The sequence below is a fragment of the Bidens hawaiensis genome, unplaced genomic scaffold, assembly GCF_021521415.1.
Source record: "Bidens hawaiensis isolate Kalapana, Puna unplaced genomic scaffold, B.hawaiensis_p1.1 tig00007048_1, whole genome shotgun sequence".
NCBI lineage: Eukaryota > Viridiplantae > Streptophyta > Magnoliopsida > Asterales > Asteraceae > Bidens > Bidens hawaiensis.
Window position 1 is genome coordinate 415,854 of NW_027491484.1, and position 14,571 is coordinate 430,424.

A 14,571-nucleotide genomic window follows, 5' to 3' on the forward strand; every position below is an offset into this window, starting at 1 on the left:
GTAAATTGTAATTGTATCAACAGTATATGATCATTTTGTTAACTGAATTTTGCTTAATGGTTATAGTTTAAAATTTTCATCAATTACCCGTGTAATACACGGGCCTCAAACTAGTATATTTATAAATAGTTACCAAAACCAGTAGCTATTCATTTGTCTAATATAAAAAAATATATAATTGGTTGTAGTGACTTCTTGCAATTCTCACATTAAGAAACATTTTTTCTAATGAATCTAATCCTATATATATATATATATATATGGAATGGTTCTTGTGATAGCGAGAAGTGCGAGAAGTGAATCTGAACTATTGATTGTGTTTAGTCAATGGTCTATATTAGAAATAGCAAATTCATAATTAAAAACACTTAGTTATGACATATAATATAATAAAAAGCTAGGTTAGATATGTCTTTTGTGATGTATGTCTCATTAAACCAGACTTTAATGCGTTAAGTGGTTACTTTTTTGTTCCCGTTTAATGCTCATTAGTAGGTTAATACTCTTTTATTTTTTTCATTAACATTATGATCTTTTTTTTATTTTTATTTTTAGAATTTGTTCATAAAGCACATAAATTTTGAAACATTACATTGTATATTACGGGTTTGTGTATATATTGCATACAATGTATTGAAGTAAGCATGTTTTTATTTGTTTTGCCAACACTTTATTATATAAACAAATTGATTCCTACACATCATTAGTTTTGCCTAAACTATATTAGATACTACATTAGTTATAACTACACAACATTTGAATGTGTTCATACACTACATTTGTTTCGCCTACACTACATTAGATATGTCTACTCTATGTTAGTTCTGACTACACAACCATTTGAAAGTGTAATTACACAACATTAGTTTTGTCTACACCATTAGATATGTCTACCCCACTTTAGTTTTGCCTACATTATGTTAATTTTACATATATAAAATTAGTTTTGTCTACACTACAATGGATATGCCTACACTACATTAGATATGTCAACAGTACATTAATTACGACTACACAACATCAAAAGTGTGCCTACACTACACTAGATATATCTATCCTACATTAATTATGATTACACAACATTTGAAAGTATCCTTGTACTACATTGTGTAGCTATATCTACATTACATAGGATACGCCTACATTATAATAGTTTATTAAAATCAAAGACAAAAACACTACACGTTCGAGATCAAATATAAAATTAATAACCGGCCATGGGAGAAGTGATCTTAGTGCCGAAAGTGCAACAAATCAATATGGACCACTTATTATAGGTTTTAAATGTTTAAAAATAAATGAAAAAGTTTTAATGGCAAAATTAAAAACCTTATATCTTCAACTAATACAACAAATAAAACCATTAAATTCTTCCTTCAATTAACATAACTAATCAAATTAATATATTTAAAAATATATAAAACATTCATCTATTTTGAAAGTTATTTATCTTCTCTCTTGATCTTTTATCACACTGATACAATTTATTTGCACTAAGATGACTTTTCGTAATAAGATGATTTCTCACAAGTCACATTTATATTAGTTATTTTTTATTTCTTTATCAAAATTCTTTATTAACAAACTTGATTTATATATTTAACCCCCGATCATAGGTAACAATATAAATGATTGAAGAATGGATACTTAGAATTAAGAGAAAACAACTATATACGTCCTTGTGGTATGAGAGCGGAATCACATTGAGTCCTAAAAACATGAACTAGCTGAATCCCCGTGGTTTAAACACTAAATTAGATGAGTCCCTCTGTTATCTTTCTCTTATTAACATAGTTAAAATAAGGGGCAAAGTTGCCACAACCGTTTGTAACAACAGAAAAGTAGGTGAACGACGATGAGGACACACGAGCTAGGGGTTCGCCGTTGTATGTCGGTTATGATTGGTTACGGTGGAATAACTGAGTGGTTTGGACGATTATGATGACTGAAATGTTTTCTGATAATCCAGCGAGCTTTTTGGCGACCCACCGGATACTGACACAATGGTTCGATTATTTTTGTTGAAAAAGTTGTACGGTTAGATTAGTTTTTGTTAAAAAGTAGTTCGGTTCAATTATTTTTGTAAAAAAAGTAGTTTGGTTTGATTAGTTTTTGTTGAAAAAGTAGTTCAGTTCGATTAGTTTTGTTTAAAAAGTAGTATGGTTCGATTAGTTTTTTGTTGAGAAACTAGTTTGGACCTATTAGTTTTGTAAATAAAAATAGTCCAGTTTGATTAGTTTTTGTTAAAAAAAAAACTAATTCCGCTGATTAGTTTTGTTAAAGAATTAGTTCGGTTCGATTGGTTTTGTTGAAAAAGTAGTTCGGTTTGATTAGTTTTGTTTATTAAAAAAAGTAGTTCGCTTCGATTACTTTTTGTTGAAAAACTAGTTTGACCCGATTAGTTTTGTTAAAAAAAGTAGCTTGGTGGTTCGATTAGTTTTTTTCTTAAAAAACTATTTATGCTAGATTAGTTTTATTAAAGAAGTAGTTCGGTTCGATTAGCTTTGTTGAAAAAGTAGTTCGGTTCGATTAGTTTTGCTGAAAGAGTAGTTCGGTTTGATTAGTTTTGTTAAAAAAAGTAGTTCCATTTCATTAGTTTTTGTCGAAAAACTAGGTTATCCCGATTAGTTTTGTTAAAAAAAGTAGTTCAGTTTGGTTAGTTTTTGTTAAAAAAAACTAGTTCGGCCCGATTAGTTTTGTTAAAGAAGTAGTTTAGTTTGATTAGTTTTTGTTGATAAACTAGTTCGGTGCTATTAGTTTGTGAAAAAAAGTAGTTCTGTTTGATTAGTTTTTGTTGAAACACTGGTTCGGCTCGATTAGTTTTGATAAAAATGTAATTCGGTTCGATTAGTTTTGTTAAAAAAGTAGTTCAGTTCGATTAGTTTGAATGCAGCGTACTAATAGAGAAGAAAGGCTAATCACGTTGATTCTACGAATACCCGTGATGATCCTTCCCCAAACCCCCATATTCGACCCGAAAGGCAAGAATTTGAAAAGCCAAAGTAATTTTATTAAATTATGATCAATGATCAGTCACAACTTAACATAACATATTAATAAAAAATCCAAAATGGGTTTGGGCCAACAAAAACAACCATAGGCCCAACAAAAGCCCAATACAAAACCCGAAAACTAGACAAAAAACATAAAAGTTGCCCAAAAGTGTATCTAGAAGGCTTATATTGGAAAAATAAACAGTATAACCCGCCTACGACATGTTACCACAAAGTGGCCCACGTTCCAATAGTCGTTTTGACTTGTAGCACGCTTGAAACGGAGGCCCGTAGCCCAAGTTATGGCCATTTCGTGCAGCACCTATGGAAGCGTGATCTTGAGCCTCTAGAAACATCATGGCCTAGTCTTCTACACTTGGGCTCACATCAGTTTTGTTAATAAGTAGTTTCGTTTGATTGGTTTTTGTTGAAAAACTTATTCAGCCCGATTAGTTTTGTTAAGAAAATATTTTGGAAGGAATTTATAACAAGGGACTAAAACTGAGCAAGACAACAAACCACATTGTAGGTCCCGTGACCGGATCAAACAACAAAACAAACTAAGTACTAGTTGTTCTTGGATCAACCTCACAACTAGTTGGCAGAAACAACTAGCTAGACCGAGATTTCGGATCTTGTGTGTGGGTATGGAGCCGAAAGTTAGAAGAGAGGGTGAGGTAGAAAGAGTTTTAGTGTTTGACAATAATAATGCAAAAGGGTTATTCACAAGGTTGGTGGAGAAATGGGTTAAGTGACCCTTTATATAGGGTCCCCAATTTCTCCAAGTTTACATAACATGATACAAAATAAACGTACTAAGGTACGTATTACAACGAATGTAAGCAAATATAAAGACAAACACAATCCTAAAACTAATATAGAATATTGGCCCTACATTCTCTCTCTAGGATTGAGTATGTCCAGAAACCTTCATCAAGTTCCTTGCTTCTTATTTATTTCTCAAAACTAGTACTTGTCTTGATCCAAGAGCTTGAACGAGATTGGATCTTGACAATTCTTTATTTTCCGATCTTGAAGACTTGAACTTCAATCTTATTTCCTGAGAAGGATCGGCAGCAGCAAATTTTAGAAACATCATATGTGGGAGGCTCGACATCTAATCACTACTACAAAAACAGGTACTTGCTACAAATTTTTTGCTACGATAACAATCGGTAGCAAATTTTGTTTGAATTAGCTACGGAGGAATGTTGCTACGCCTTAGCTACGGCTATTCCGTAGCAAACAAACACTGGTAGCAAAATTCGTCGCAAAGTTGAGAAAACAGATTTACTAAAACTGTCATCATAAAATCGGTGACAAAATGCGTAACAAAATCATAAAAATAAATACTTAAATAATTATTTGATAAAATCTCTAGCAAAATCTCTAGCAAAATCATGAAAAGTTATTTGAAAAACTAGCTTAATAAATCCGTAGCAAATTATATAAAAGTGAGTTTTATAAAATGGGTGGCCAAATTCTTAGCAATATCGAGTATTTCAAAATTTATAAAACAATGTAACATAATCGGTAGAAAACATCACATAAACCTGGATTCAAAAATTAATTCAATTTTACCTGTAGCCAAAAAAAAATTGATAAAACAAGTATTAAATATTACTTAAACATAATTAACAAAACAAAATCAAGAAAATAATATTATGTATAATGTCATAAAGTTTGAAAAAAGTTAATTTTTGGACTATAAAAACTCTATTAATGAATCAAAGTTGGAAGTAGATGCACGTAGTTTGTCAATTTAGTTGGATATAGGGTGTCATGTGTCATGTTGGTAGGTTGATGGGTTTTGGGTTGGCGGGTTTGTGTATTGAGAATATTCAACCCTAACCAACCATACATTTATTCGTGTTGTGTCAAGTCCTTTAAATGAGTGTCGTGTTCGGGTTATGTTTCGGGTCAACCCAGTTTATGTTCATATACAAATATGAGTAATACATATTGACTTAGTAATAAGTTTAACAATTAATTCCTCTTATTCATATAAAATTTGTTAATAATTTGTGATAGATCTAGTTGTTATTATGTATGTATCTCTCATTCCTAGTTAACAAACTTATGTTCACATACTTGGTTCTAGATAAGAACAAATGAATGGATATAAACAAAGAATAGAAAGTTAGAAATAATAAAATTAAAATGTTGAAAGTAAAAGTAGATACAAGTAGTTTAAAATTTTTAAAAGCTAATTGATATATGAAAAATTAAAAAAGTATTCTAACCCTTTATAATATAATATGGCCAAATAAGACCGTTATGATCCATTAACAACTGTAATAAGAGGAGCCAAAGAACTAGTGTAGGTAAGGTTCATGAGTAGTTTATCACATGACAAACCCATCCTAACTATATGGGTAGTTTGCCAAATTAAAATTTGTGGCATTGTTTTATCGTGTGGTTATATGACTGTTGGAGACTTTTGAAGAAATTAAAATATCCATTAGTAATTAATTTATTACATATATTGCTAAAAAAGTTTTAGAGTACTTATGAGTATGTGTTTCCAATTATTTTATGGTTTGTGGGTACTTGAAAGTAGAAATAAAATAGCAATGTATGATTGGTCAGTGAATGAGTAATACTCATGAGTGCCTCTTCCCCTCTAAATATATATGTCCAATGTGATCCATAATTATAGCTCAATATTAAATGATTAGATATACAATCTAAAGATACTATACTTTATTGTAGGGGAAAATATTCAGAATTATAACTAAGTTTTTAGAACTTATATTGTAAGTAATAACAAGCATTATATATTTTTTGACATTCATGTAATTTATGTATAACCTTTACAAAATTTATTTGAAAACTAGAATTTTCCTCTACCATCGCTCGACGCTTCTTTAGGCACTAGTATGGTGCGATTTCTATTAAGGTACCATCTAACCGTCTCTCGCAAATCGTATTACGTTTTATTTTCGTCTTTTATTATGTTCTATTTAAGTTAACTATATGGTTTGGTTGTATGTATGTATGTATGGGAATTAGCATCAATTATAGGTATATATTGGTTGTGTATTTGTTGTTGGAGTATCACACAATTGAACAATGTGCAATAGAAATTATGCTGATGAAAATGATAATTTTTTCTAAGCACCCCACACCAAACCTAAAGCAACTACTATTTGAATTAGCTTCAACATGTCACATATGTATTAGGATTTTGTTTTAATACGCGTGTATTTGTTTGCAATATGGATATGTTTTAGGCTGTTGTTTCATGTTTACATATATGCAAATATTAGGTCTGAAGACGCACACCAGGTGTTCGATGAAAAGCTTCAACCAAACTGACTTGTTTGACGTAGTGGCGTTAAGCATGTAAGAACAATCTTGAGGCCTTTATTCTATAACTAAATTCAAAAGCAAATAACATTGAAGAAGTTGATATATTTACTATTAGACTGTAATCTAGTAACTATTCAATACCAGTATTGAAATGGTATTTGTTTTCCTTTTGTAGTGTGTACTTGGTAGCTTCTATAATGAAAGTGATTTTTTGATGCTTTAAGTGATATTCGTCCCAAATACTCGACTTTTGATGAAAATTTAATGATGTATGATTGGGGTTTTTGAACTTACATATGCACCATAAATGATTAACTTCGTGTTTTACATGCTTAAGTTGACAGGTTCGTAAGAATGTTTTGTATGCTTCCAAGCGATTAAGATTTAGTCTTTTACTTGCAGGAAAATTTGGGTGTATGATATCCACTTTCATCTTCTTTAAACCTCAAGGTTTGGTTTATGTTATTTTTTCCAGTAAATTATTTCCTACATATATGTAAATTGTAGATACAATAGGATGTTTTATCTGTATGAGACAAATATTTATTTGAATGACATAGGTGTTGGTCTAGAAACACACTAGTTGTCAAATGAAAGCAACAGCAAATGTGAATCATGAAACAACATTTGAGAAAGCTGTTGTAAAGCCTCCTTTCTGAATCAATGATTTGAAAGATGTTATTAAATGATGCCTTTTCTGAAGATGCTTGAGATAGAGGTTGGATTTTTCTTTCTCTTCATGTTTGATATGCAAAATTTGTCATGAACATTATTAAATATGTTATTCTACAAATATTCGGCCTTGTAAATGTAGGGAATGTTACGTGTGGGATGTGGCCACCATACCAAATGGGATAGAAGTTGTTGCAAGGATATGTGGCATAGATGCACAGCGCACTCACAAAGGTGTGAATATTAACATTTTATTTTGATGTGCAAGGCTCAAGTATTTTGTGATTTGTTAGAAAGGTTTTAGGCTTTTTTAAATGGCTAATTGTTTTATAAGCTAGGCAGCTAGAAAAATTGCAGCTCATTTGCATTTTGAAAAAGGAGCCTCATATAGTCATATTTAACTTTGTATTGTGCCACTAGAACAATTGATACAGTAGCTTATGTTGAGTTATATTTGCTTATAATTTGTTAAACCTTCTAATAACATATTTATGTATTTGGTATTGATGTGTTATTAAAGAGATGTGAATTTATTATTTACAGGTGCAACGTTTAAAGAATTAAACAGTGGAGTTGGAACGATATAAAACAAAGAAACTGGAAGAAAATGCAAGGTTAAAACGAATGACATGCTTAAGCATAATTTGTATATTATCGAGTTAGATATGAGTTTATGTTTGTAAACAATGAAATTGAATATTATTGTATTGCTTTTGGATTATTTAGAACTTTCTTGTGTTATATTTTGATGTTAAGTTGGATATTTCATTTTGTTTGGTTTGGATATTCATATTTGGTATAATATTTATAAAGTTTGAATACAACGTTTACCGGAAAAAAGCAGAAAAAAGGTTTTTTTTAAAGGTTTTATAAAAATTTTATAGCTAAATCTCGTAGCATAATTTGTAGCAAATTTCCTTAGCTAGACCGTAGCAAAGTTTTGCATAAATAATTTTCCAAATTCGTAACAAACTCTATTGCTAAAAATTTTGTAGTAAAAAAACGCAGCTAAAATTGTAGCAAATATTCGTAACTACAAATCCGTAGCAAACATTTTGGTAGCAAATTCTATAGCTAACATAACTAAATTAGTAACACCTATTATTTGTAGCTAAATAAAAATCCATAGCTAAAGTCTGTAGCAAAAAAATTAGCTACGAGACTTGTACCTACGAACCAAATCTGTAGCTAATCCGTAGCAACTTGAGTTTTTGCTACGAATTTGCTACGGATTTGGCCGTATCAAATACTTGTTTTTGTAGTAGTGAATTTTCCTTTTGTTGACTTTCTTGAGCCGACTTGTTTCTTTTCTCTGTCCCTTGACTGATCTTTAGATACGATCAGTTTAATTTTTCGGTTCAACTGCCAACTATCACGTTGTCGTTTTCTTTTAAGCGCTTCAGCATCATCAACTTCAGTCTCTGCAGCCTATGACACTTGATCTTGATCTACATGTCTATGTACAGCTGCACAAAACTTAGAGCGAATAAGATTCGTTCACAGACCCTTCCGAGGGTCAAAGAAGAATTTTCTTTTTCAAAACATGCCATTGGTTTGAAGTATTTTCAGAATAACTCTGAAATTTTATTTTATCTTGACTTTTCATAAAATACCAGTTTCAGTCTCTCAACTTGTAAATGATATGTTTAAGTCCCAGGTTTCCAACGAACTTTGTATGAACGACCTTGACAACAAAACACATGATTTTGAATAAAACAAAGGTTTAATAAAATATGTACGAACACATAAAAACTTAAAATCTTTTTGGAATTTTCATATATCAAATATTACGAATATATATACATAATGTTTTGAAGTTGAAACATAAAATAAAACAAGAAAATTGAAAGGATATGAGTAAAGATAAAATTAATATTATATAACAATAATATTTACATAATTTTCTAATGACTTTAATATTTTTGCAAGAAAGATCACAACATGGAATCACATTTTCTATAATGTCCTAGATCACACTTCTATTTGAACATTATTATGCCAAGAACCCAAAGTCGATTGCAGATATGTTGGTCAACTTCAAACTTAACAAGTATTTTGATTTCACCGTAATACGTTAAGGTATAATTAGGCACAATACTTATGTGGTCCCCTGTTATTCCAACATGTTACATACTCCATCATACCTCGGGCATACTTTGTGTTCATCAGTATCACCCCGAATTGACTCTGACCCCTAATGATTGATCAATCACTAACGGGCTCGTGTATGACTGACTATTAGGATTTCTGTCTTCATTGATATGACTTATTTGGAGTCGGAAACCGCTTCATACGAGTGTAACCACTAGCATAGGCGAGTATTTAGGTTTATATCACTATGATATTTACTCATTTGTCAAGCCTATCTACACATCAAGCAATGATCTTGTTGGCTTTTAATCTACTCTTTTCATGTGATAGGTTCACATAAGACCATTTTCTATCATTTTCCAAAGGTCGGATCGATTTCTCAAAATTTTCTGATATTTTAATATTATCCGATTCCCTTAAAGCAGGAGCTCCCTCTAAACAAGAGAATATACTTTTAAATCTTTTTTCTGATTTTCTTAAATAAAAGTAATTAAATAATATAAAATATTTTTGGTTAGTCAAGTGACTTAATTTGTTTTTCTTAACAAAGGCAAAATATTTTTGGTGAGTTAAAGTTAACTCCTTTTCTCCCTCTAAAATTGTGACATATTTGAAAAATATTTACAATTTTATATACAAAAATATAGATAGGTTGTTTTAATCAAAATAAGACGATGGCTTTAGTAAAAAGGTCAACAAAGCTGTTGTCAGATGGACTATCCTAAACATGCATTATCACATCATATAACAAAGTTGAAGAGATTCAAACCGAAACCCAGCAGTTGATGCTGGATCCATCACTTGAGAAACGCTCGACAAGTTGTGGTTGATCCATTTGAACAATGTTGGCATTGTTGAAGCACAAGGTATGAAACATTTCCCATTCCCTGAAGTTTGTCATCCCATGTCGCTTATGATAGACTCGAGTCCACCATCGAATGGTTTAGCATCAAATAGTATGGGTTCGTCTCCCCTCATATGTCATATGTCGGGTGCAACCACTATCTAAGTACCGAATACTCTTGATAGTCCTCCTTGATTGACCCTGCATGCACTAAGCGTTTAAATGGACACGGGTTCTCGAGGCTTAGTTGTCTCGGGAAATTCGACCATAAATCGACAAAACTTGATTTTATTTCTTGAAAACAATTTATTTCTTGGCGACTCATCGCTTGAAGAACAGCCTTAAGAATCCGAGCACAAACTTGTTCCTTGGTTTTGGCAATTTTGGACTTTTATTTTCTAAATTTTAAAGCTGTTTTTATAGAATCCTTAAGACTTTTCAGTCTTAGGATCCTTTTTGATTTTATCTTTTTTAGTTCTCCAAAAAGGTTTTCTCTTGGGTTTTTGATGTGTGCTGTGCGTTGCGGTTAAATATTAATAGATGGAATGGTTTGCTTTTGCACAAGATCGTGTTTTAAATTTATAAAAGTGATTTCTACAAAGACTAAACACACACAAAATAGGCAAGTGTACCTATCGTATATGTAGAATAGTATTGGTAAGAACCAAGTATCGATCCGTGGACACAAATGTTTCTAATGATAAATCGTTGTTTTACTTTAATCAGAGGTTTTAATCATTTTGGGGTTAGATTATTTGAACTTTTTATAAAATATAAATACTTATATATATATATATATATATATATATATATATATATATATATATATATATAGGTGATCAAGACAAGAGATTCTAAATGAGTATTTCAATTATTATGTGAAGGTTACCATCTAAGATCAAGAATCCACTCCATTTTAGCATTGATAATTAATATTCAAACATGTGGTAAACTTGTCGTAGCAATATATGATAATTAGCTCCTTAAGCCTTAAGTGAGCATCTTTGGCACTAGGGAGGTAACATGCATATTTTAAAGTCGACCCTTTCCTAATGTCATGCCACCTCCAAAATGTCAATTTAAGTTGGCAAGTAGTTTCGTAAAGTAGAAAGATTAGGATTGACTTCGATTTCTCAAATACCAATTATAACAACTTCGGGTCGTTGTAGTTTACTCACACAACCTCCCCTTGTTTGATTTATATAGGTTATAATTACACATTCCATTAACATATGATTTCTTTAACTAGCATGATATCCTAAGCAAAGCCATTTTCGGATTAACAAGACTTAGAGAAATACATCATAACTTATATCTCATCATTTCTAAGTACAATATAAGGATCCATGTTTCGATAATGTATCAAAGTATTTCTATCTTTCAAGAACATGAATCGATCATGAACGATTGTCAATTTGGAATTGGCAATCACCAACTTTGAATTAGTATTTTAAGACGGTGAAACATTTCTCATCAAAAGATAATTGTAAGATAACCATGTACTTTACTAGACTACACCACATGTTTTAAATAATCATCAAGTAAAACAAAGCTTCTTCATAGATTTTAGATGGTAAATAGAGTTTAGCTCATAATGAGCATGGTGATTAACATTAGGATGGATGATAACAATAAACACATGGTCAAACTAGAACAATCTAACCAAATGTAGATGAATCTTCCTTCTTAATGATGATAATGATGGTTGATGGTGATAACCTCCAAGCCTTCAAACTCTTCACTAGATCTTCAATGAGAGTGTTAGTGTGTGTTTTTATAAGTGAAAACCGAATAGGACTCTTTTCAAGGCACACCTCTCAAATGACACAAGAGCCTCTATTTATAGGCTGTCTGGAGGAATAAGCACGGCCCCGTGCTTTATTAAGCACGGCCTCGTGTCTACGTGTCCCAGTTGCATGTTGTCAGATCGTACATGATGACTCACCATGACCCCGTGCTTCCTGAGGCACGGCCCCGTGCATTTTATGACATGTGCCAATTTTATTTTGTCTTTTCTTGTAGACGACCCCGGCCCCGTGGTTGAGAAGCATGGTCCCGTGATTTTGTTCCCAGTTTTTGTCTTTTCTTGTAGATTTTTGTTTTTTCTGGTGTTAAGAAGCATGGGGCCGTGTTTCTTGAGGCATGGGGGCGTGTTTCCTGTTTTTCTTGTGTTTTATTTCGTTTTTCTTCGTCTTTTCGCTTGTTTCTTCGTTTGGGGCTTGGTTTCACCTGAAATTACATTTTATTATGATAAGTAGCCTTTTGTGCTATGTTATTTAATAGAAATTGCAGTTTTCAGAGATTATTTGATGCTAAAAAGATGTATATTTTTATGTACATCAAACATCCCCACACTTGAACATTGCTTGTCCTCAAGCAATCCACTTATAAATATTCTCTAGAAACTGCAAGTTAGGACCATAGCTTAAACATTCCCTAACAGATCTCCAAGAAGATGGAAACAAAAATAACCAACTTTAAATCATATGAATATATGTAGTGACAAATAAAAAGGAAAATTTTTTTATGAGCTTCTATTTATGTAGAACGTCACGTTCTCACGATGTTCACTCACACTCGGTTTTATTTTTGTTCATACTTGTGATGTATGTATGTGAACACTCTTAGCCAAAATGTGACCTGTGACAAATATGCTTGTAACAAGTTCAAATCTCTACCTTTGTGAAGGGTTGCATAGATCAGAAGGTAATAATGGTTGGTTTTGGGTAAGAAGGGATTTTGGTATTGGTGGTCCGAGGGTTTGAGTTAATGGTGGTGAGGATGGTAAATACAACTTTTGCTGATTGTCGAGGATCCTGAGATATCTTCGATGGTTAGCTCTTTCTCCCGAAATATATATATATATATATATATATATATATATATAGACCTAGTGACTCTTTTAAGGTCAGATCGTCAAGACCAGTTTTGTCGAGGATGTGGGTTAGTTCTTCCTCAATCCTGTTCTGAACATAACTCCTAACTCTAGTGGATCGTTGGACTTTGAGCCTAATATCCCCCACCCTTATTAGTTCAGTATATTCATGCTGAGACTGAGTTTGACTCTTTCTACATCTTCCTTCGTGGGACCAATTTCCGCAGCCTAAACATCGTTCATATCTTTTTGCTCTTCTTTTCATCGCACTTTTGGAAATTCCACAAAATGGTGGCCTTTGTTCGTCTTGGCGCCACTTTTTCCTCACCTCATTGTTAAAGAGAAAGATTCTCTCCCTAAGTTCTGGAGACAACCTAGGTTTTGCGAAATGTATGCAGCAAAGGAAATTGAAATCGAAAGAATGCATTTCTAGTTCTTTAGGGTCTGCCGGTAAAAGACCAGTATTGTATTTTACCGGTGAGAGGGATAAAGTGGTATGGTAAGGTTTTGTAGGGTTTTGTGATTTGAAGAATGGTTTGATGGGATTGTGACAATATAACCTTCTTCCTTATACAACGCTTCGTGCTGTCTTTAAATGAATAATTGCGACAAGTTCTAAATCACATGAAACATGTGACTCACTCAAAGCTTCTGAAAAAATATTTGTATGGTATGAGGTTTATCTTACAGTAACGGAGGGATTGGGTATAAACGCCATATTCTGCATAAATTTCTTCTCAGTATTACAAAACTTCTTTTTACTTTTTCACTTTTCAGTTATAGTAGATTAATAATTGGTTATTTGCAAAAACTTTTCTTGGGTTTTTCTTTAGGTTTTGTTGTAAAAATAGTCTTTGTTTGCTGCAAAAAAATTTCGACGATTAAAGAATTTTTATAATTATCTGAACAAGCAATTGGTCAAGTAATTTTCCCTCCCCACACTTGAATCTCACATTGTCCTCAATGTGAAAAGATTCATGAAAAGATAAAAATTCTAATTAAGTATGGTGGGTTAAAATGGTGAGGTACTTCCCTACGGGCTAACGAAATTTCGACAGAGCGTCCCCTGTTTATCGTCCGTTTTCCTATTTTGTACATGTAGAATATAAAACTGCAAACAACCACAAACAACCAAGCATAATTTGCTGAAAATTGGGTATGGAATCATCCATCCCTTTCCCCATATGGCTAAATTAGTACCTACCATAATGTCTTGGCACCTACGTCCATAAAAATATCCAACCAAGCAAACAAATAAACAAGTACGACAGAAAGTAAATTGTTTAAAACATACATAATAGTAAAAGTTTTTTGAAAATGCTACTGACCCATGCATGCCCATACCCATACTCGTCCTACCAGTACTGTGGCTCATCAGTTACCCGTGTCCGGGTCAAATGGTCCCCACTGCCTATCCATGCGATAACCCAACGAATCAATTTCTCGCCTCGTCTCTGCGTATTCGGCTGCTCTTTGTGCATCTGAGGCAGCCATCTGTTCTATGATCCTGTCAAATGAGGCGGTAGTGTTAGCTGAGAATTGATCAATGAGTCCATACAAACCCTAGAAAGAGTATCGGTTGTCGTATGACGAGCTAGGGCCGGCCCCTGATGAAGATGGGCCTCCTCGCTGATAGGCGGTGATCCTCGTCTCTCAAGCACATCCTGAAGCATCATCTATGCAGAGTCTTCGGGGTCCCAAACATGGTTATATTTATCACAGAACCTCCACACATCCGGGTTCTGATCTATTTGCTGAACCATCTGCATGCTTTGGCAATAATC